The sequence below is a fragment of the Phocoena sinus genome, chromosome 13, assembly GCF_008692025.1.
Source record: "Phocoena sinus isolate mPhoSin1 chromosome 13, mPhoSin1.pri, whole genome shotgun sequence".
In the NCBI taxonomy this organism is placed as follows: Eukaryota; Metazoa; Chordata; class Mammalia; order Artiodactyla; family Phocoenidae; genus Phocoena; species Phocoena sinus.
Window position 1 is genome coordinate 39,149,973 of NC_045775.1, and position 22,386 is coordinate 39,172,358.

General features: G+C 41.8%; 1 long non-coding RNA gene and 1 pseudogene across 3 annotated transcripts; both read right to left on the reverse strand.

The window, feature by feature from the left end:
- Positions 1-10,743: 10,743 nt before the first annotated feature.
- LOC116764010 lies at positions 10,744-14,606 on the reverse strand (annotated as a pseudogene).
- Positions 14,607-20,964: 6,358 nt separating this feature from the next.
- LOC116764781 lies at positions 20,965-22,359 on the reverse strand. Of its 3 annotated transcripts, none has more exons than XR_004353013.1 (3): positions 22,291-22,359; positions 22,026-22,175; positions 20,965-21,613 (listed from the first exon to the last, which is right to left on the reverse strand). It is a non-coding gene; the product is annotated as an uncharacterized LOC116764781 (long non-coding RNA). The 3 variants fall into 3 exon arrangements; XR_004353012.1 differs by having other exon boundaries at positions 22,271-22,322; XR_004353011.1 differs by lacking the exon at positions 22,291-22,359 and having other exon boundaries at positions 22,026-22,259.
- Positions 22,360-22,386: the final 27 nt, after the last annotated feature.

The following is a 22,386-nucleotide window of genomic DNA, read 5'->3' on the forward strand; positions in this document are numbered from 1 at the left end:
TGGATACTGGAGGGTGAGGGAATCCCAGGGTTGTGGACACAGAGCCACATCGACGAAAAAACAAAAGGAAAATGACAAAAGGGGGCTGCTGCCTGAAAGACTAGGAATCCTGGTCTCTGCAAGGATCCCAGGGGACTGCGAGGCACACGGCCTCATTCGTGCCACGTGACCCTTCTCTCAGCCTCCCCGGGGCCTGGAGACAAAGGAGACGGGAGGAGACTTGAGGACAAAGAGCTGTAGAAACCAGCCCTCGGGTGAGAATTTCTGCCTTTGTTTTTGATCTCACCCCAAGGAAGTTAAAAAGTAACCCAAGCTGGTAAGAGGACTCGAGTCTGTAAAGGCTGTGAGGATCCTTAAGGGTCCCTGCTCCTCCAGTCTGTTCGCCGTTCTGAGACCAGAGAGCGGACGAGAAAGACTTTCGTGACAAGCTCGAGCCCCGCCCCTCCCTTCAGGTCTCTCCTACCCTCAGGGTCTCCCCTCCCACCCGCCCGGGAGCTCTGGGCAAACCTCCTCTCCCTGCCACCATCTGAGCGTTTGTGCCTTAAGTTCCCTGTGCCCCGGCCGACTGGTTACAGAAGAGAAACTGTGCAAATGAGTGTCACCGAAAAGCCAAGTGGTGGGAAAGGAGATCTTTTATTTGTTATTTGATGTTGTTCAGAAAAATGCAAACATCATGATAATGAGGGCAGACTAGAACAGGTCGGGAAAGCGGGACTGAGATTCAGGTCCCTGCATGGCCGTGGAATCCATTTCCTCTGGGTATGGCGAAACTATTTCCTCTAGCTTCAAATTTATGATGATATTCATTATTTGGAGTGTTTGTGAGTTTCTCCTCACTCTCTTCTCCCCCTGCCCCCTCCCGGCCGCCCCCCCACCCCACGCATACTGAGAGCTAGATGCAGTTTAGAAATCATATCTCTGTTGAACAGACTATGAAATTAAATTTTGGAGAAAAGGAATGAAAATCCCAGTTCTACAGCTCGATGTTGAGTTTATCTGCCTAGTCTTTTTATTAGTGGTTTTGTCTTGGTGTCCCATCTGCTCTCTTCCCCTCTGATTTATCTTCTGGCCGATGGAGAGGAATCTTGGAGTTGCAAGCTCTTCTAATCCTTTTCCAATCTTAGAGTGAGGATGTCCATTGATGAGGTCAGTTTCTCGAAAGCGGCCAGGTAGGCAGATGTAAGGAAATGGAATGTCATATGTTTTCTTTGGTTGCTTATTAGTCTGTCATTAGCTCTAAGGACACCATTTTCCTTTACTTTTCACTTTTTTGAAATTGAGATACAATTTACAAACAATAAAATGCACAGATCTTAGGGGTAAGGTTCAGGGAGTTTTTTTTGTTTTGTTTTGTTTAAGCATCTTTATTGTGGTATAATCTACACACCATAAATTAACTTAAGCATACATTTCAATGAGTTTTAGTAAGTTTATGGAGTTACAACCATCACCACAATCTAATTTTAGGACATTTCTCTCATCCCAAATCTGTCAACATTTTTTTTAAAAAATTAATTAATTAATTATTTTGGCTGCATTGGTCTTCATTGCTGTGTGCAGGCTTTCTCTAGTTGCAGAGAGTGGGGGCTACTCTTCTTTGCATTGCGCGGGCTTTTTTTGTTGTGGAGCACGGGCTCCAGGTGCGTGGGCTTCAGTAGTTGTGGCACGTGGTCTCAATAGTTGTGGCTCGTGGGCTCTAGAGTGCAGGCTCAGTAGTTGTGGCGCATGGGCTTAGTTGCTCTGCGGCATGCGGGATCTTCCCGGACCAGGGCTCGAACCCGTGTCCCCTGCATTGGCAGGCGGATTCTTAACCGCTGCGTCACCAGGGAAGTCCCAGTTCAGGGAGTTTTGACAAATGCATACAGTAGTGTAACTCACACCTCTATCAAAATAAAGAACATTTCCATTACCCCCCCACCCACCCAAATTTCCTTGTGCCCTTTCTGAGTCACTCCCCTCCCAATCGCACCCCTGTCCAAGATAACTTTGTTCTGATTTCTATCACTTTAGATCGATCTGGCCTGTACTAGAATTCCATGTAAAGGGAATCATACAGTATGTCCTGTTTTTATCTGGCTTTTACTGCTTAGTATAGTATAATATTCTTGAGGTGCATCCATGTTGTTGCAGTTATCTGTAGTTTGTTTTAAAGGTACTTTGATAACAAAAGCCCACAATTTACTGGGCACCCTCTGTGTGGAGGCTGATCTTAGGCACTGTGCTTGGTGTTGAGAGCACGTATGGCTTTGTTTTGTGTCAACTTAGCTGAGCTGGAACTATGGTTCCCAGAATTCCCTTCCCTGTATATTCTAGGTACGTGTTGGCTACAAGAGAAATTTGTGTGGTATGTGGAAGATGTATATGGAGCAGCAGCCATGTTTTTCATTCTCTGAAGGCAGGTGTGGGGCACCAGGCACTGAGGCAGTTCACATGCTCTGCTAGTAGTTCATGGGCATGAGGCAACATCCAGTCCGCAGCTTTGCCAGCTCCCGCCAGATCTCCCTTAGCTTCTCCACGGTCTGGGTCAAGTGCGTGTGGCTCCAGGTGAAGGTGACAACATCTCTGGCAGGGCACCCGTAGCATCAAGATTGGAAGTGGTGAACATCAGGCCTGGGTTTTAGTTTGTCCTCATGAGTTCCCGTTGTCCTTGCTCTCATTCAAGTCCAGCTCTCTTTTCTGACTGTCAGTATGGTGACCCATAGAGCCTGAAGGCTAAACACTAGATACACTGGCAACAGCCTTGCTGTCTTCCACCAGTTTCCACAATTGTGTAATTCTATATAATCCCTATAATACATTGCCTATTCTGTATCATTCATAAAGTTTCTGCTTCTCTGTTCAAATCTTGACTGATTCAGGAAGAACTAGAAGTCAGTATTCCTTGTAGGCAGTGCATCCAACATAAAACCTAGCCTCCTAGCTCCTTAGATTTAAAACCCAGCAGTCCTGGACTCTGAAAACCCCTGGAACTGCTCCACCTCTACATCTCCCAGCACAAATGCTCTTACTTACCTTCCCCTCACTACATCTGCTCCTGGACCCGATCTAGACTGTCTGCCCTTGACTGCTCCTTTTTTTCTCAGTCCATAGCCTTCTTCTGGCTTCCCTTTATCTCTTCTCCAGTCTGCATCTCATAGAAGACCGCCCGAATGACTTTCTTGCCAGCAGCTTCAATGCCGTTAAAAAACAATTTCCAAACTTGGAAACTAGGCAAGAGGATGACTACACGTCCTTTCCATGTTAAGCATGGTTTAACAGGCTTACCCATGATTATTTAGTTATCTAGAAGAAAAAATCCAAGACTGACTTTGCTATTTACTATTGATTACATCCCAGGCACTGTGAAGTTACACGTTAACTTACAGATTGTTGTCCAATAGAGATGCAAATGATTTCTGTCCAGTGGGAAAGATAAACTATGGGTTTGTTGCCCTGTTGGCCATCAACCACTTTTGTATCTAACTTAGCAAACATATTCTAGCATTTTGTTTGTTCGTTTGTTTATAAATACCCAGTTTCTCAGTGTTCTTAGAAAAATCTTTACCATCTCACTGGTTCATTCATTAATTGATGAACCTTTGACACGTGTTTGTTTCATATTTGTGTCAGAATCATGTTTTTAAATTTTGAAAATTTTACTTTAAAAAAAAATTATTTATTTGGCTGCACCAGGTCTCAGTTGCGGCACACGGAATCTTTGTTGCAGTGTGTGGGATCTTCAGTTGTGGCATGTGAACTCTTAATTGAGGCATGTGGGATCTAGTTCCCGGACCAGGGATCAAAACTGGGCCCCCTGCATTGGGAGCGTGGAGTCTTAGCCACTGGACCACCAGGGAAGTCCCAAAAATTTTACTTTGACAATATCTTCACTCCTGTCCATTTGGAACATTAGGTCTATAAACCACCAACCCTGTGTGCATCCAGCCATTTGCACCAAACTGTTCTGGGATGTGTTTTTCCTCCAGCAGTGTCCAGCAAGGCCAGATGTGGATAAGGCAGTTATGGTTACTCTGCAGTAGCTGCATGAACCACCTCTCTTTCCTATATCTTCCCCTTCTTCCTCCACTCCTCACCCTCAGCCACCAAATATGCTCAAATTTCGCCTATCTTGAAAACATATCACTCTTGACCTGAGAGCAAACACCATGGTTGCAGGGGCAAACACCATGGTTGTTGCTGGGGTTATCACACTCTTGAATCACTGACCTTTCCTCTCTTAGAGTGGGATGAGCCAAGATTTAGGTAAGAAATTAGCAGGGAAGGAGGAAAGACAGGCCTGTTTTGATTCTTGACTTGAGGTTACCCTGACCCCAAGCAAAAGTAGTTCTCCATATTTTCTGTCTTTGCTTACTGGATCCTCCTAAAACCTGAATTTTGAGGCCAAAGTCTCACTTATAACATTGGATTCCTTTGCTAGCCACATACCTTTCCGTGTGTATTTCTTTTTATTTTCTTTTTTTTTTTTTTTTGCGATATGAGGGCCTCTCACTGTTGTGGCCTCTCCCGTTGTGGAGCACAGGCTCCGGACGCGCAGGCTCAGCGGCCATGGCTCACGGGCCCAGCCGCTCTGCGGCATGTGGGATCTTCCCGGACCGGGGCACGAACCCGTGTCCCCTGCATCGGCAGGCGGACTCTCAACCACTACGCCACCAGGGAAGCCCCCGTGTGTATTTCTTATGAGGACCCTCATTCATTCATCACATATTTATTGTCTACATAAATAATGCACTGCACTAATTGCTGGTCCTTGCATCACAGAACCCATGGTCTGCTGTGAGAGATGGACGTTATTCAAATAATCCCCCAGTACAGAACTACATCTGTAAAAAGTACAATAAAGGAGAGCTACTTAGGACTCTAGGAGGATCTGACCTATTTGGTAGGATCAGTAAGGGTTCCTTTGGGGAAACCATGATTATGCTGATGTCTGAAGGATGAGTAGGTATTAATTAGACAAAACTGAGGAGCCAGGACGTTTTGGACGGGGAACAGAGCACTGGCAAAGCCCTGCAGAATTGAGGAGAGCCAAGGGAGAGCACAGTGTGCAAGGGAGGAGCAGAAAGAAGACTAGAATGACAGGGGCTCCACGAGGCTGGACAGGCAGGCAGGACCAAACCACGAGGCACTTAGGAATTAGGATTTCATTCTTAGAGCAACGGAAGGCCAATGGAATGGAGGTGGGGCAATCAGATTTGTGTTTTGGAAGATTACTCTGGTTGTTGTGTACAGAAAGAGTCTAAGGGGTACATGAGTGGATATAGGAAGGGGTGGCTAGGTGAGACCAGGATACAGCTTGATGCCAGGTCCCTTGACTAAGGGACCTTCGTCTCACACCAAGCACTCCCACACACCTTCAACCTCTTCTCTGTTCCTCCTTGGAGGTCTCCATTACCCTGTTTCTCCCTCTACCCCAGCCTTTATAAAAGTGTATAATTATTGTCTCTTTCACTAGCATGGGCACTTTTCAATGGCAACAACTGTGCCCGTCACTCTCTCCCTTCCTCACCCTCCTGGTGTTTGTAGCCTGATGATAGATGCATAGTAGGCTCTCAAATAAACGTCTGTAGACCTGAAGTGTATCTTCCTCCAGTCTTCACTCCAAGGTCAGGGAAAGGCTGTACTCGCTGCCACCACCCTTCCTCTCCCATTCATTTCCACCTCCTCTACATTCTGCCTCCAACACTCCAGTGAAACTTCTCTTGCTAAGATCACCGCAACCTCTGGGTGGCCAAACACGATGGACAATTTTAGTTCTTGTTTTAGCTTGAACTCTGCCCATTAGTTTCTTTCAACTGTTCCTCCCTTTCGAAAACTTCTCTGCCCAAGTTTCTACAACACCACTCTCTTCTGGTACTTTATTTATTTATTTATTTTTAATGTTTTTTGCCATGCCTGACGAGGATTGAACCCACACACTCGGCAGTGAAAGCACAGAGTCCCAACCACTAGACTGCCAGGGAACTCCCTGTTCTGGTAATTTAATCCTCTGATTGTTTCTTCTCAATAATGTTTTTTTTTTTATAGAGTTTCTTTCTTTTTTTTTTTTTGGCTCCGTTCCGTCTTCATTACTGCACACAGACTTTCTCTAGTTGCAGCGAGCGGGGGTTACTCTTCGTTGTGGTGTGCAGGCTTTTCTCATTGCTGTGGATTCTCTTGTTGCAGAGCATGGGGTCTAGGCACACAGGCTTCAGTAGTTGTGGCTCACAGGCTCTAGAGCGCAGGCTCAGTAGTTGTGGCACACGGGCTTAGTTGCTCCACGGCATGTGGGATCTTTCCGGACCAGGGCTTGAACCTGTGTCCCCTGCATGGCAGGCAGATTCTTAACCACTACGCCACCAAGGAAGCCCTCAGTAATCTTTTAAGAACTCTGGTTCTTCCATCTGTCCCTCAAATGGATGTTCCTAGAGATCCAGTCTCAGCTTTCTTTTCTTCTCTTCCTGGCTGATTAATTCATACAAACTTACAATTTCAATTATGACCTTAGGTATTGATGACTCTAATATCTATCCATATATCCATCCAAAAACTTTCTTCTTAGCTCCAGACGTGTATTTAGAACAGTGCTCTAAATAGCTGTACCTCGATGTACAACAAACAACTCAGACTCAAATATGAACTCATCCTCTTCTTAGAACCCACCTCCAAACCTGCTCCCTCCTCTTCACTCCTTGATTCTGTAAATGACACAGCCATTTCCCTTGTCACCAAGTCTAGAAAACTAGACTCATCCTAAACTGCTGTCTTTTTCTTATCTCCTACATCCTGTTGACTCTACCTCCCAGGCACCTCATAGGTCTGCACCCTCTTCTCTGGGACTTTCTCCCCGTCACTATCAGTTCAAGCCCTTGTTTGCTCTATCCTTTTTTATGGTCTCCCTGCCTTAGTCCTCTGCCCCTCCAGTCGATCCTCTGTAGCACTACCAAAGGAATTTTTCCACGCATCTGACCTCACCACTCTCAGGATTAGTCATCACTTAGATAAAATCAAACTCCCTTAACGTCTGGCCTTTACTTCATCCATCTCTCATCATCTCCCTGTATGCACCTTTTACTCAGTTTGGGAAGCTAAACTACTATTAGCTTCCCAAATTTGTCACACAGTTTCCCCATCTTTAGACCTTTGTAAAGCTGTTCCGAATGCCCTTTCCCCACTTGCTGACCTGACAAATTCCTGTTCATCTTCAGGACAATTTGAGCACCCTCTCCTTTGTAAAGCCTTCACTGTGCTCTCATAGCACCTTCACATTTGTAAACCACACTACTTACCTTCTACTGTAGTCATCTTGACCTGCCTTCATCCTATGAAGTCTTTGAGCAGGTTGACCATGTCTTGTCCATCTTAAGATCCCCAGTGCCCAGCACTGTGGTGAATCCAGTAAACGTTGATTGGAAAGACAGATGATTATGTGAAAAGAAAGCCTCTTTAGTCAAGAATTTTACTATTGGATAAAAATAGCTAGTATATAAATAAAAATGCAAAAGGAATGTAGAGTTATATTCAAGTGAATGGAAATTAGTAAAATGCCATTAGACTAAGACCAGAACTTACTAATAAGACAAGCATCGTGAGTCTCTTGGAATGAAATGGGTAATTCATTGAATGATATTGGAAATATATGTTATTTTAAAAATATATTAATTTAAAGTCTTGACCTCATGCCATGCCCCAAGATTAAGTTCATATGAATTAAAGAATTACTGCAAATAATAAAATCACTTTTTATTATTATTATATTTTTAATAAAATCATTTTTAAAAACTAGGAGAAAAATTCATCAAATAGTTATTTGTTTTCTGAATAGGAAGGCTCTTTCTAAGCATAACAGTAATAGAAGAAAAAAAACCTGAAATGGCTGATAGGTGTGATCACATGAAAATATAAATCTTCTGTAAATAAAAAAATCATAAATTACAAGGCAAACAATAAACTGGGGAGAACACTTGTCTATAAATATGACAAAGAGTTTTCACCTAAGTGCTTACAAATTTTTTTCTTCCAGGTTTATTGAGATGTCATTGACATACAGCACTGTATAAGTTTAAGGTATAAGCATGATTTGACTTACATATATCATTAAATGATTACCACAATAAGTTTAGTGACCATCCATCACCTTATATCATACAAAAGAAAAGAAAAAATACTTTCCTTGTGATGAGAAATCTTAGGATTTACTCTCTTAACTTTCATATATAACATAGAGCAGTATTAATTATATTAATCATGTTGTAATTATATACCTAGTACTTATTTATCTTATAACTGTTACCCAGCTTGGGTCTGCTCACCTGATGCACAGTAGAGCCAATCTACTGACACCAGGTTGTGGTGAAGGAAAGTACAGCATTTATTGCAGGGTGCCAAGCAAGAAGAACAGGTAGCTTATGCTCAGGAGATCCAAACTTCCCAGTGGCTTTTAGGGAAGGGTTTTTAAAGACAGTATGAGAGGACTTCCCTGGTGGTGCACTGGTTAAGGATCACCCGCCAATGCAGGGGACACGGGTTCAAGCCCTGGTTCAGGAAGATCCCATATGCCATGGAGCAACTAAACCCATGTGCCACAACTACTGAAGCCCGCGCACCTAGAAACCGTGCTCCGCAACAAGAAAAGCCACCACAATGAGAAGCCCGCGCAACTCAATGAAGAGTAGCCCCCACTCTCTGCAACTAGAGAAAGCCCGTGCATAGCAGCGAAGACCCAATGCAGCCATAAATAAATAAATTTATAAAAAAAGAAAAATAAAGACAGTATGAGGGAGAGGGTTGAGGTGTATGTGATCAGCTTGTGCACAGTTCTCTGACTGGTTGATGGTGAAGTAACAGGGTTATGTTTCAGTAATCTCAATCATCAACCTTCTGGCTCCAATTTGTCTAGGGTCTACGTGCTGGTGGTTAGCATGCAGTTAATTTCTTCCACCTGGTGGGGGTTTTAGTATCTGCAAAACAACTCAAGGATATGTCTCAGAAAATTATCTGTAGCTCTTGAGGAGGAACTAAAGGTCCCTGACTTTGTTTTATGGCTACACTATTACTATTTTGTCTCACTTAACTGTTTTCCTTTGTTTCTGCATTTTCTCATGTCTCTGATTAAATCTGCTGTTTCGAATTTGGGGAAAGCCTAGGAGGCTAAAGCTTTTCTACAAACAAGAGGTAGGGGATACGGGGGGTGGTCCCTCCCCAGGAAGACCCTACAGGGTACTGCTCAGTTTCATAACTGGAATTTTGTACCTTTTGACCACCTGCATCTAATTCCCCCTCCTTCACCCAGTGCTTATAAAAATTTATTTTAAAAACCACTAAGATTTCAACAGAAAATATACAAAGTACACCTACACATAGTATAAAAAAAAGAGTGTAATAGTTAATAAATTAACATCATTTGTTATCAAAAAATACAAATTAAAACAGTGATTAGGTACTATTTTTTTGCCTATCAAATTGGCAAAGATTTAAAAAATGGTAATAGTCAGACTTCCCTGGTGGCACAGTGGTTAAGAATCCGCCTGCCAATGCAGGCGACATTGGTTCGAGCCCTGGTCCAGGAAGATACCACATGCCGCAGAACAACTAAGCCCGTGTGCCACAACTACTGAGCCTGCACTCTAGAGCCCACGAGCCACAACTACTGAGCCTGTGTGCCACAACTACTGAAGCCCGCACACCTAGAGCCCGTGCTCCACAATAAGCCACCGCAATGAGATGCCCGCGCACCACAACGAAGAGTAGCCCCCGCTCACCGCTACTAGAGAAAGCCCGCACGCAGCAACGAAGACCCAGCACAGCCAAAAATAAACAAATTTATTTTAAAAAATAGTATATACATTAAAAAAAAGAGATGGTAATAGTCAATGAAAATGAGGGTCCAATGAACCACACACTCATGCCCAGCAGGAGGAAGCTTAAATAGAATAACTTTCAGAAAAGCAATTTGTAGATAAGTATCAAGGCGCTAAAAATGCTCTCACCCTCTTACTCACTAATTCCATTTCAAGAATCCATCCTATGAAGAAAAGAGAAATATATGTAAAGGTTTATATGCAAATATATTTGTCTTGCCATCTCATACTGAAAAAAAAATAGAAGCAACCTAAATGTCTAAGAATAAGGAAGTTATTGCTTAATTATAGCATATTCATACAATGGAAGATTATGCAATAATTTTAAAAAATCATGTTTTTGAAGAATAATTAATGGCATGGAAAATATTTATGATATAATGTTAAATATTCAGTGTGTAAAACTATATACCAGGGCTTTCCTGGTGTTGCAGTGGTTAAGAATCTGCCTCCCAATGCAGGGGACACAGGTTTGAGCCCTTGTCCGGGAAGATACCACATGCCACGGAGCAACTAAATCCGTGCACCACAACTACTGAGCCTGTGTGCCACAACTACTGAAGCCCACGCACCTAGAGCCTGTGCTCCACCAACAAGAGAAGCCACTGCAATGAGAAGCCTGCACACCACCACGAAGACTAAATAAAAAAAAACAACAACACTATATACCATGTGATCTAATTTTTTAAATTAAATGTTCTATAGCATTCTAAATATGAATACAAGCAAATATTCTAGAAAAAAGTAAGTATATGTGGATTTATGAGTGATTATGGTTTTCTTCTTTTTTAATGATTTTCTTCTTTATGCTTTTATATATTCCTCCAAGCATGTGTTATTTTCATAATTATAAATCAGTTTGGAGTTTTTTTTAACATCTGATTATCAATATATTAAAAAGGTTGGTTTAAGCATCTGCAATGGTGACTTCAGCCTCGACTCCTGGCTCAATACTGATGGAAGTGATCTGCTTGTCAATCTCAGAAGGACTGTGCAAGTTAATGAGTCGCTTGTGGATCCTCAACTGAAAACGATCCCAAGTCTTAGAACCTTTACCACAAGGAGTTTTCCTTGTAGTTATTCTCAGAGTCTTGGTAGGCATCCGAACGGGTCCTTTCACTTTGAGATTGTTTTTCTTTGCACCTCTGATCAGGTTAGCACAGACCTTCTCCAAAGACTTCACGTTGCAGCTGGTTAGAATAATTTTAATTCGGTGAATTCTCCACCTCTGGCTCCACCGGAGTCTTTCTGGTATCTTTAAAAGCCAAGGCTGTGGCGAGGCTTCCTAACCAACTCCTTCCGCGCGAGCGAACGGCGGTGAGTCAGAGAAGCGGGCAGTCCGGGGCTCCGTTGCAGCAGCGACGGGCGATCGTGTCTTCCTCAAAGAGCCAGTTTTGTTTTTTGTTTTTTTGGGTTTTTTTGACCCACATAGGTTTGAGGGGAAGCTGAAGTCCATGTGGAGGTGAGATCCATCAAGTAAAGCTGACTGCCCAGCAGGCAGCTGATGCCACCTTCACCTCTAGTCTTCCCATCTACTGGAGATGCATAAGTTAGCAGCATCAGTTAGGAAACTGTGCTTCTACCAGCCAGTCATCTATCTTGGGCAGAGCTAGCTCATGGGGAAGTGGTGTAGTTCCCTGGGTTCCAGCCTGGCTCTGCTATGCTCTACCACTCTCTCTACTCTTGGGAAGCTACCTGACTGCCCTGCATGCATTTATAAAATGGAGGCAGTAATGGTAACACTTAACACCCATTTCAAAGAAGGAAGGTCCCCTGTAAAGATGAGCATTCAATTACAAGCTTCTTTTGGAATCAGCTGGAAGTTAGTAAGTGCCAAAGTTTATCTGATACACAAATAAACATTTCTTTTTTAAAAATATTTATTTGGTTGTGCTGGGTCTTAGTTGCAGCAGGCGTGCTCCTTAGTTGCAGCACGTGTGCTCCTTGGTTGTGGTTGGTGGGCTCCTTAGTTGTAGCATGCAAAATCTGAGCTGTGGCATGCAAACTCTTAGTGGCAGCACGCATGTGGGATCTAGTTCCCTGACCGGGGATCGAACCTGGGCCCTCTGCACTGGGAGCACAGAGTCTTAACCACTGCGCCACCAGGGAATTCCCACAAATAAAGATTTCTGTTAGTCTTCATGACTTAGACATAAACTTTAGGGTTGACATCTGCATTCAGTGGGTTAATGCATATATCCAATCAATGATTTCACAAATTATTGAAATATTGTAGCTTAAGGTCTAAATTGTTACAATTTCTTAAAACTGGACTGGCATGACAAATTAAAATATAATAATATGGTACTTAATTATTAACCAAAATGCTCTCTCAGCTGAAATGCTTACCCATTGGTCTGCCATGAATGTGTTCAAATAAGAATCATTCTCTTTGCTGTTAAGGAGAAGGTCAGTATCCAGACTGAACTTTGGAGCCCTGAAAGAAAAGCAATTAAGTTCTCCTGAAAGATTCTTCTGGGAATTAGTTCATGAACTCCCCAGACCTCAGTCTCATGATGGATTTGGGTACCGCAATGTATCTTTCTTCTGGAACGCTTAATGTTGTATGCTAGTATTATTGTCTGGTGTTAATATGCAGCTCTTTAGTTTTTAACTTCACGTGTGTCTGATCTCTCCCAGCTGGGCTGGAGGTTCTTGAGAACAGGCTCTTTTTCTTTTTCTTCCTAGACGCCATTAATTACTCCCTGGATGCCATTAAAGCTTAGTACAGTGTTGTATAACTTAAATAATTTAAGTACTTAGTATATATGTATTAAGTAAACAAGTTACAATTTAATGCCAAGCCAGCCCTGTGTTTCAGGGCGGTGATTATGACAGGTACGGAAAAACCATGCTACCTCAAACACCTCCCTCAAAGACATGCTTCTATGCCTAAGATTCCTATCATCACTTGCCCCTTTTGGATAACAATTGTCTCCAGAAGGCCTGAATTAAAATGTAAATATCTAACCTTGGAGATGTCACTCACTAGCACATTGTCTTTAATAGTTTCCTAGCAGGGAGCTTGGGCCTAGGATTGTGTCCAGGGAAAGAGTCAGAGAACCTAACATCCAACTTTGGGGTGCAGATTACATGGACTACCCCAACCACGTCTGTGACAGAGGAGGGGTGGAGCATAGAGCAGGAGTCCACTGGGCTGGGCACCTGTGGGGTGGGGCCGGAAATGCCTAACTGGGCCAAAGTGCATCTCCCGAATGGAGCTATAGCATAGAGCCTTGGCAAACTAACACAGCGCTGCTGGGTATGAACCAAGTATTAGAGTGAATTCCCATTTGACCAAGAGGCACAAATGACTGGTCCAAGGGTACACTCAGAGCGTTGTCTGAGTGGTGACTAGAAGCTGGGTCAGTGCTCTTTGCAGGCTGTTCTACTTTCAGAAATAAGTGCTGATTTCATTGCAATTGCAAAGAGAACCAAAGCAGGAGAGCAGAGGAGAAACAATTTAGGAGGGAAACAGGGGGCTTTATTAACTCAAGCCCTCAAGAGTCATGGGGAGATGGGTCGATGTGGTGTGGCCCTTGACCCACAACCAATATAGCTTCTGAATTCTCAGCCATGTGTACATAAACATACATGCCCATGTGCAACATACCTATGCTCAAGTGCCTCCACATATATAATTCCAATTTTTTTTTTTCTGTAAGTTTCCTGCTAGGGTGGGGTAGGAGTCAGAAGTCGGCAGCCTCCCAAACTCAGTGGAAAGATCATGGCTAACAGTGTCCTCTCTCCTCTACCAACCCCCAGCAGGAAGCAGACAGGGAGGGTTCCAATGGTTGTAAGGGCTCAGCTGCTTTATTATGTTCATTCTTATGGGCGTTTTTACAAGAAATAAGCGAAGTACAAAATATTGTATAGCCTCTCAGTTAGAAAGTATAACATCCTATTTTAAAGAATGAAGGCCCCCTGTAAAGATGAACACCTAACTACAAGCTCCTTTGGGAATTAATCCAAAGTTATTAAGTGCCCGAGCTTATCTGATACACAAATGTTTATTTCTCTAAGTTTTGACAACCAAGACATAAGCTTTGGGGTTGATAGCACTGAAGCTACGTGACGTGGGGAAAGAGTATAGGTTTTGGTGTCACAGACCTAGGGTCAAGCAGTAGCATCACCATTCACTTAGGAGATTTTGGGCATTACTTAACTTTGTTTAACCAGTTCTCTCACTTGTAAAATGGAAATCAGTGATACAGTCTCTGTGAAGATTAAATAAGATAATGTGAAGAACACAACTTTTGAGTGTGTACCGAATGTTCATTTTCTCTTCTCTTCCTTTCTAAATGGTCAGCTGAATTAACAAACCACTAAGGAAGATTTCTGACCAGGAGCCAAATAAGGCTCTGAAAACTTTTGAGGGTAAGAAGAATCCAAAAAAATAAGCTGAAAAAGAGAAAACAGCCTGTTTTATTAACATTTACAATGATCTAGAACTGGGTAGTAGCCAGACCAATCCAGATCCTATTAATTCTACACACTGGAGTTATCGGTGTGGGTATATGTCTCGCCACTGAAGCTGGAAACTCATCGACTGAGAACCCTAAGAATTCTGTCTTACTGAAACAGGATCTCCACAGAAGCAGAATGGAGACCCACAGTTTGATTGTTGATTAAAACAGAATCATTTTAATCTCCCCTCCAATTGGTTCTGAATCATTTTAATCTCCCCTCCCCTCCCCTCCAATTGGTTCTGAAATATCATTAGGTAATTTTGGATCCCCTTAAGGCTTACTCATTGGCCAACTTTCGCATTTTTGCCCCCACTTTATGCCTCCAAATGAATTTACCTATGCTTTCAGATGGACCTATTTCTACGGGGTGAACTAGCTTGGATGGCATATAAGCTGAGCTACAGCTGTGTCCTTATCTATACTTGTGAAATTCCACTGGTTAGCGATCTCCATTCAACACACGTGCAGCTTTCTCCTACAAAGCCCTTTGGACCTAAGGATAGAGGCAGAGTGTGATGTCCTCCATGTTCACATGGCTTACTAACCCTTCATCAGTCTGAGATATTCTTTGAACTATTTGCAGCATTTAGACCCGCATGTTATTTTTTCTGGGCTGTCTTTTTGACCAAAGAGGAGATAAAAACTGGTCCCTAACAGTACTCCAACTGTGTGACTCAACTCACCATGCATTAGCTCCTAGCAGTATTCCAGCAAGTTCTGTAAGCAACTGACCACAGGGGAAAATGCTAACTGTAGATTTGTTCTCTACAGGACTTTGTATCATCACCATCATCACAGCACTCCTATTATAACCTGCTGCTTGTTCACCTAACAAGTCTTTTGTGGGAATGATAATGTGGTCATTACTTTATCACAAGACTTCCCTACAAACTCCTGGAAGTTCCCCTTCTTTTTTTTTTTACAAACAGGGAACCAACAAAGAGATGACATGCCCTCCCTCCCCCCTCCTTTATCCATATTATTTATTTCCTCTTCTCACTTCCTTCTACCACTTCAAGGCAATCATTCTCCCTCTTACTCGGTCCTCAGTGACTGCTGATCCTTAGCACTAGGACAGGGGACAGCCCAGACTCCCTGGAACATTATCAAACCGAGTACATTCTGAGTCAGTATTATATGCAGTGATGTGTGTTGTACGTGGTTCAGCTGGACTGTGACACTTGGTAATTCACTCATCCTGAGTAGGAGTACCGATGAAATCAAGTTTGTGACATTTAGTTCATTCTTACCATACGTCTTGATTTTCTAGGGACATCTCAGGAGTCCCTATTGGGACACACAGATAATTCCAGAAAGGAAAGCAATCTAAGTGTGCATTTTTATCCTTTGTTGTTTCCTTATCATGCTTTGTAAACTGCCAATGCATTCATTCTCAACCAGCAACATGAGAACCCGGGGCCACCATCTTGTTGGGCCCTGTCTAGTTACCAGGAGAGGGAACTTCCTCACAATTGCGTATGTATACTTGGTTGCTTCAAAGATGTCATTAAACATGAACACTGAAAAAAGCTCTCAGGTTTCATCAAGGCTGTTGCCAACACCATAAATGACCCATCATAAAGACCCCACCCCTCTCTGATACTGATAAGGCAAAGGTTAAGGTCCATCTCTGTTTGTTACACTCTTATTTCCCTCTGTCTAGGCCAGAATACAATATCTGGAACCAATTGATTCCTCTCTCAGCTGTCTTTAAGAACACTGTATTCTTTTTACACTGTTGAATTTACTCATACACAAAGTAAATGCCCAATATTTGTTAATGATCATGACTCAATCATTCAGGTGGTTATGAGCTAAGACTGGTCACTCCATAGCCCTTATGTTACCATACTCTCCAAGAGACCACAGCCACCCCTCTCCATAAGACTGTCACCACCACTACACTCTGTGGGCGTGGGCAGTCATCCCGAAGCTCCTGGACCTTCCTACTAAGTATCCAAAATCCACACATCTCGGGCTGATTTCCCATCTCCCTCCAAGAGCCTGTCAGGTTAATCCTGTCATGCTTTATATCTCATTTGCCTCAGTCACTGCCAGGAAAACAAGCCCTCCAAGAGACCCAGCATCAACACCGGACACTCATCCCAGAATCCCTGAGTTCATCACTTAATCTAATCCAACCCTTCCCTGCCCTCCCTGAACTCTTCCACTGTTCCCTTTGCAACTCCAGATCCGTCCCCATCAAACATCCTGGTAACCTCCTCTTCTTTGAACATTCCCTCCATCTCCTGGCAGTAAGTGAAACTGGTGGTCCCTGATTATCCCATCTCCCGAGCAGCCCTCTCAGGTAGGAGGTACTCATGTCCCAGGCACCTAAGGGCCAGCGGGTAGAGTAGGTGTGCTGCTCGTCATTTCCAAATTCTTTCTTTCCTCTCCTCCTTCTAAACATCCAGCTCCTTTGAAGTCCCTCCTATCACCTCCTGTCCTTCCAGATCACTTACTCAAGAGCTCCCATTGTCACAGCCCTTCAACCTTGTCTGGCAGCTGCTTTTCTCTCCTCTCGTCTTCACTTCCAAACCCTGCTTAGGTCCCATGGCCCAGCATCTTCATCCCACTTCTGCAAACATCTTCCCTAACAATCTTGTCCTTCTCTCTTCTGTCATATTGGCCTGAAATATCCCATTCTCTTTGAACCCAACTTCCTACCTTCTCAGAGCCTGCACCCAAGCAGCTGGTCATTGCTGGAGGAAATCACACAAAGTAGTTGATAGATTTCACTTTGAGTTGGTGATCATGAACCTCAAATGCACACTGCATACTGCCTGGCAAATACTATCAAGTTTTCTGGGAAAGTTCACTTTCCTACTCTAAAATGACTTTCTCCATCTTTCCTCAAAATCTCCCACATTGCAAAGTTTTAAGGAAAAATAGAATGTTTACATAACCACAAAGTATCTTCCCCAGAATATCTATTAAAATTCTGATGGTTTCAGGGAACTCCCTGGTGGTCCTGTGGTTAGGACCAGGCGCTTTCACTGCTGGTTTGGGCCCTTGTCAGGGAACTAAGATCCCGAAAGCCACGTGGCATGGCCACCCCCGACCAAAAAAAAAAAAAAAAAAAAAGCAAACAAAACACCGTAACTCTGATGGTTTTTAAAATTTAATTTAATTTAATTTATTTATTTTTTGGCTGTATTGGGTCCTCGTTGCTGCACGGGCTTTCTCTAGTTGCCGCGAGCAGGGCTACTCTTTGTTGCAGTGCACAGGCTTCTCATTGCAGTGGCTTCTCTTGTTGCAGAGCACGGGCTCTAGGCACGCAGGCTTCAGTAGTTGTGGCACACGGGCCAGTAGCTGTGGCTCACGGGCTCTAGAGCGCAGTCCCAGTAGTCGTGGTGCACGGGCTTAGTTGCTCCGTGGCATGTGGGATCTTCCCGGACCAGGGCTCGAACCCTTGTTCCCTGCATTGGCAGGCGGATTCTTAACCACTGTGCCACCAGGGAAGCCCTGATGGCTTTAACATCTGTCCACAGTTTCTTTTATACTTCATCATTCAGGAGGTGATGGGCTGGATAGAGTGACTCAAATGAATAGAGTATGAAAATGGAAATGTAGCAACTTCACAGTGGGAAAACCTGGCAGACACCACCTTATACAAATGATCCAAGTAATAAATCATGTTGATATCTTGTACCCCCGATATGATTCAATGTGTAACACCTCTGTGGCATTCTTCCCCCAAACACATAACCTCTGACTACTCATGAGAAAACCTCAGACAAACCCCAGCTGAGGGACATTCCACGAAACTGTACTATACAAAATACTCTTCACAAGTGTCAAGGCCATGAGAGAAAAGGAAAGACTGAGAAGTTGTCACAGATTGGTAGACACTAAGGAGATATGATGCCTTAATGAAATATGGGATCTTAGATTGGCTCCTGGAACAGTAAAAGATCATCAGTGGAAAAACTGGGAAATTCCCAATAAAGTCAACAGTTTAGTCAATAATGTTGTACCAATGTTAACTTCTTATGGTTACGTGAGATGCTAACACTAGGGGATACTGGGTAAAGGACATACGGGAACTCTATACCATATTTTCATCTCTTTCATAAAATCTAAAATTATTTCAAAATAAAATTTAAAATAACTCATATCTCCTCATCCTCATACCCTTCTTGCAGCTGGTGACCTCACCTCATACATCCTTGATAAAATAAAATGGTCAGAACAGTTTCATTCTCCACCACCACATTAGTTAGTACACCTGCATCTGCCTCCATCCTTCTGTTATGGTAGGAAACCTGTCCCTGCTCTTCTCAAGGGCTCTCACCCCTCCACTCTGGGTCCCATCCTCTCTCCTCTCTCCCTTTCTCTATGTTGTCCCTCCTCTGGTTATTCCACATCTCCCCTATTTCGTCAATCTCCCCTCTCTCCTGGACCACTTCCATCACCATAGAAACATGTTATATTATCCCTCGGATTAATAAGACCCTTCCTTGAGCCCTCATGTCTCTCAGGTTACTACCTTATTTCTCTCATTGCCTTGGCTACATAATTTCCAGGGCCCAGTACAAAATGAAAATATGGGTTCCTTATTAAAATGTTAAGAATTTCAATATTGTTACAGTAGAGCATTATACCAAGTATGGGGCCCTTCTAAGCGTGGGGTCCTATGTGACCGTGCAGGTTGTATACCCATGAAGCTGGCCTTAAGTGCTAGACTAGGCAAACTAATTCATGGTGGAAAAAATCAGAATTAGGATTGCATCTGAAAGGAGCAGGGATTGATTTGAAAGAGAAAAATAGAACTTTCTGAAAATGATGGTTATATTTATCTTGATAAGAGTCCATATCACAGGTGCATGAATTTGTCAAACTCATTTAATGTTACACTTACATTTTTTTTCTCCTTATTCTTTCACCACACCAAAAAACCCTCTAAGCAAACACTGATCTCTACATAATGATATACGTACTGAAGTAGTTAGAGAAAAATGTGTAATGAAGCCTGCAGTTGACTTGGAAATGCATCAAAATAATAAGACAGATGAGTAGATAAATGGACAGCTATGTGATAAAGCAAGTACAGTAACACATTAATGGTATAATCTAAGGCTGTATCTCTTCTCTCAACAACTGATAGAAGTAGACACAAAATCAAAAGGAATTTACAAGACCTGAAAAATACCATCAACCAACCTGAACACTCCACCTCACAAAATTGTTATTCTTTTCAAGTGCACATGGAACATTCACCAAGACAGACCATATGCTGGGGATGAAAGACACCTTAAGAAAGTGGTTGCCTCTGGAGGAACAAGAACCAGGACAGGAAGGAAGCTCTTATTTTTTATTTTAAACTTTATAGTACTACTTGACTTTTATACTATGTACATGCACTTCTTTGATAAAAGTAAAACTTTATTATTTTAATTATAATAGATATCACTTAATAAGCATGTACATATTGATATTAATGTACTAAATAGTATACTAAGTGCTTATTATGTGGTGCTTTGTATTTTATAAAATAATTTCAGGGGTAGAAAGATATGAAAAGGGTTTTTTCATGGTAGGGGTTAGGCATTTTGCTTTGGAGACAAAGTTTACTTTAATGACAAACATAATGACACTTGATAAAAAATTATGCACACATATGCATACGTATTAAGGTGGACTCTGAATATACAGACTATTTTTATAAACCTAAACCAAACTAAATAATATCTCCCACTCTGCACAGAGTACATCCTATGTAACCAGGTTCTTTAGGATATGTGAGAAGTAATGAACAAGTAGTATGAGTACCAAACTGTTAACAAGGATTATCTAGGAGAGAGGGGTTTGCTGAATAGTGGTCAAAAAGAGCTTTCATTCTTCATTCTATATAATGTACTTTTGTTTTCTACTAATGTATTATTCATGAAATAACTAAAATTTTAAGAACTAGTAGCCCTTTATAGCAAATGTTTACACATTACACTCTCCTCTAGCCATCTGCAAGAATAACATTCAACCCATTTAAGGTTTCATTAAATTTTACATATCACACACATATACACACACACATACTCTAAAATCTATGTGAAGAAACTATACTATAGAATATTAAATAAGTAATTTTCTTAAATAGTACCCCTAATTGTTTCTTTTTAAGGAACATGATACTTAACTTTTCTCCAATACTATTTATATTTAACATGTTATCTTTTTGATTTAGAAGTATCTCTTAACATTCAAGAGAAAGTCACAACCAAAATACCTAACCTAGCAATACTTTGCACTACCCATTATATCTTTTCTTAACTAGTTTCTCTCCTTTTCTATCCATTCTTTAGCTTTGATGTTGGTTTTTTAATTGGGTTCTTAACTGACGGACTGCAAGAGTTTGGTCAGAAAAGTTTAAATACAATTTTCAGTAGTGTCATATTTTTTCTTAGTCAAATATATATCAAACTGACTACTGTGAAAATTAAAAAGCAACACCTGTAAATTTTAAGAACAATTTAAAGAATATACTTAGGTAGGAAATCTTACCAAGATTTTATGAAATGTTCTTAAATATGGCACTGGAACTAAAAAAGATTCACAAAGCATAAAATGAGCAATTTTGAGCAGTGACAAATTGAGAAGGTGTTAAAGAGCTATAAAAATAAATAATATCTTGGATGTATACTCAGATACTATGAGTCAGATTAGTGTGGCGTTTTGTCATTTATTTAATAATCATGTTTTTTCAATTCACATTATTGAAATGAACCATTTAATAAACAGCTGTCAAGTTATAAAAAGATGAGGTTTTTCTTGATTAGGTAGGTAACAGATTTAGACCTGGCAAAGGAACATTTTGCAAATAAAGTCACAATAACCAGTTTTATTCTTGGGAAAAGTGTGTGCAGTTTGGGGGCTGGCAGTGTGTAACTTCTTGAAAACATCCAAAATGCAGAAGATAACAAAAATCTGGTTGATAGTTGTTCCTGACTTGATAGTACTATTCTTTTCATTTAAAGAAATTTTTGAACAGATCACCAAGTTCCAGAACTAGGTCTAGCTCAGATTTACAGATTTAAAATATTGATAGGATTTCCTTAATATGTCAATAATCAAATAGTTAAATAACTTATTTAACGTCCAACTAAAATTCACATTATACTGGTATTTACTGCAACAAAGTTATTATTTACATTAATCAACTGGCAATAGGCGGATACAACACACTTAAATTATTGCTCAATAAAAGCATAATCCATGACTTGATATATATTTGTAGAAATTAATCAAATTTAGTTGAATCTTTAGATTGCCTGTTCACTTTTCCTCTTTTGAACTCTTCGATGATTTAAACTGAAAAAAAAAAAAAAAGACTTTTAAAAACAGGTCATAATAATATTACAGCTAACAAAAATACCATTAAAAACAAAACTTTTAATAATTATTAAAAGCTTCAAGTCACTACACTTAAGAGTGTAACAACAGCGTGTTGTAATTTGAATTCATTTGCACTGAAATAAATTATCGTCCTTCGTTTCTATTTTCGAAGTACTCATCAACATTGTTCTCTAATAATAATCGACCCTGGTAATCTCAGTTTCCAGCATTTCGCTCTATGGGAACACCTTCAAGCGCTAAAAAGGCTTATAAAAAAAAAGAAAAGAATTATTGAGAATAATTATAAAGATCACATGAGTTTGTCATCCCGAGAGCTAGGGAGATTCTCCTTTCTTTCTAGTTTCAAAGGAGTACAATTAAAACGTACAGGTAAAGCTCGAAGGTCTTTTTTTTTTATCGTGCGTGGGACGGTCTTCCGCTTCTCTTTGTATTCCATTTTACCTTCCGCCTTCATCCTCCCGGCCCCCTCACTCTTTCCTCCAGGTCCATTTTCCTCGAGGTTTCAGAGTCGTGCTCCCTCCGGTAAAAAGGAAGTGTCGGTATTTTCAAACTTTCTCCGTGGCCACCCAGGCTCCCACCCTCCCCGCCCCCACCGGCCGCAGGAGCAAGCACCTGGCGAACCCGGCGCGCACCTGGGGAGGGGATGGTATTCCCAAAGGCCTCGTTCCGAGTGGGGGAGGGGAGGGAGTCTGTTCCCTCCCCCCGCCTCCCGGCGGTGACTCATAGCC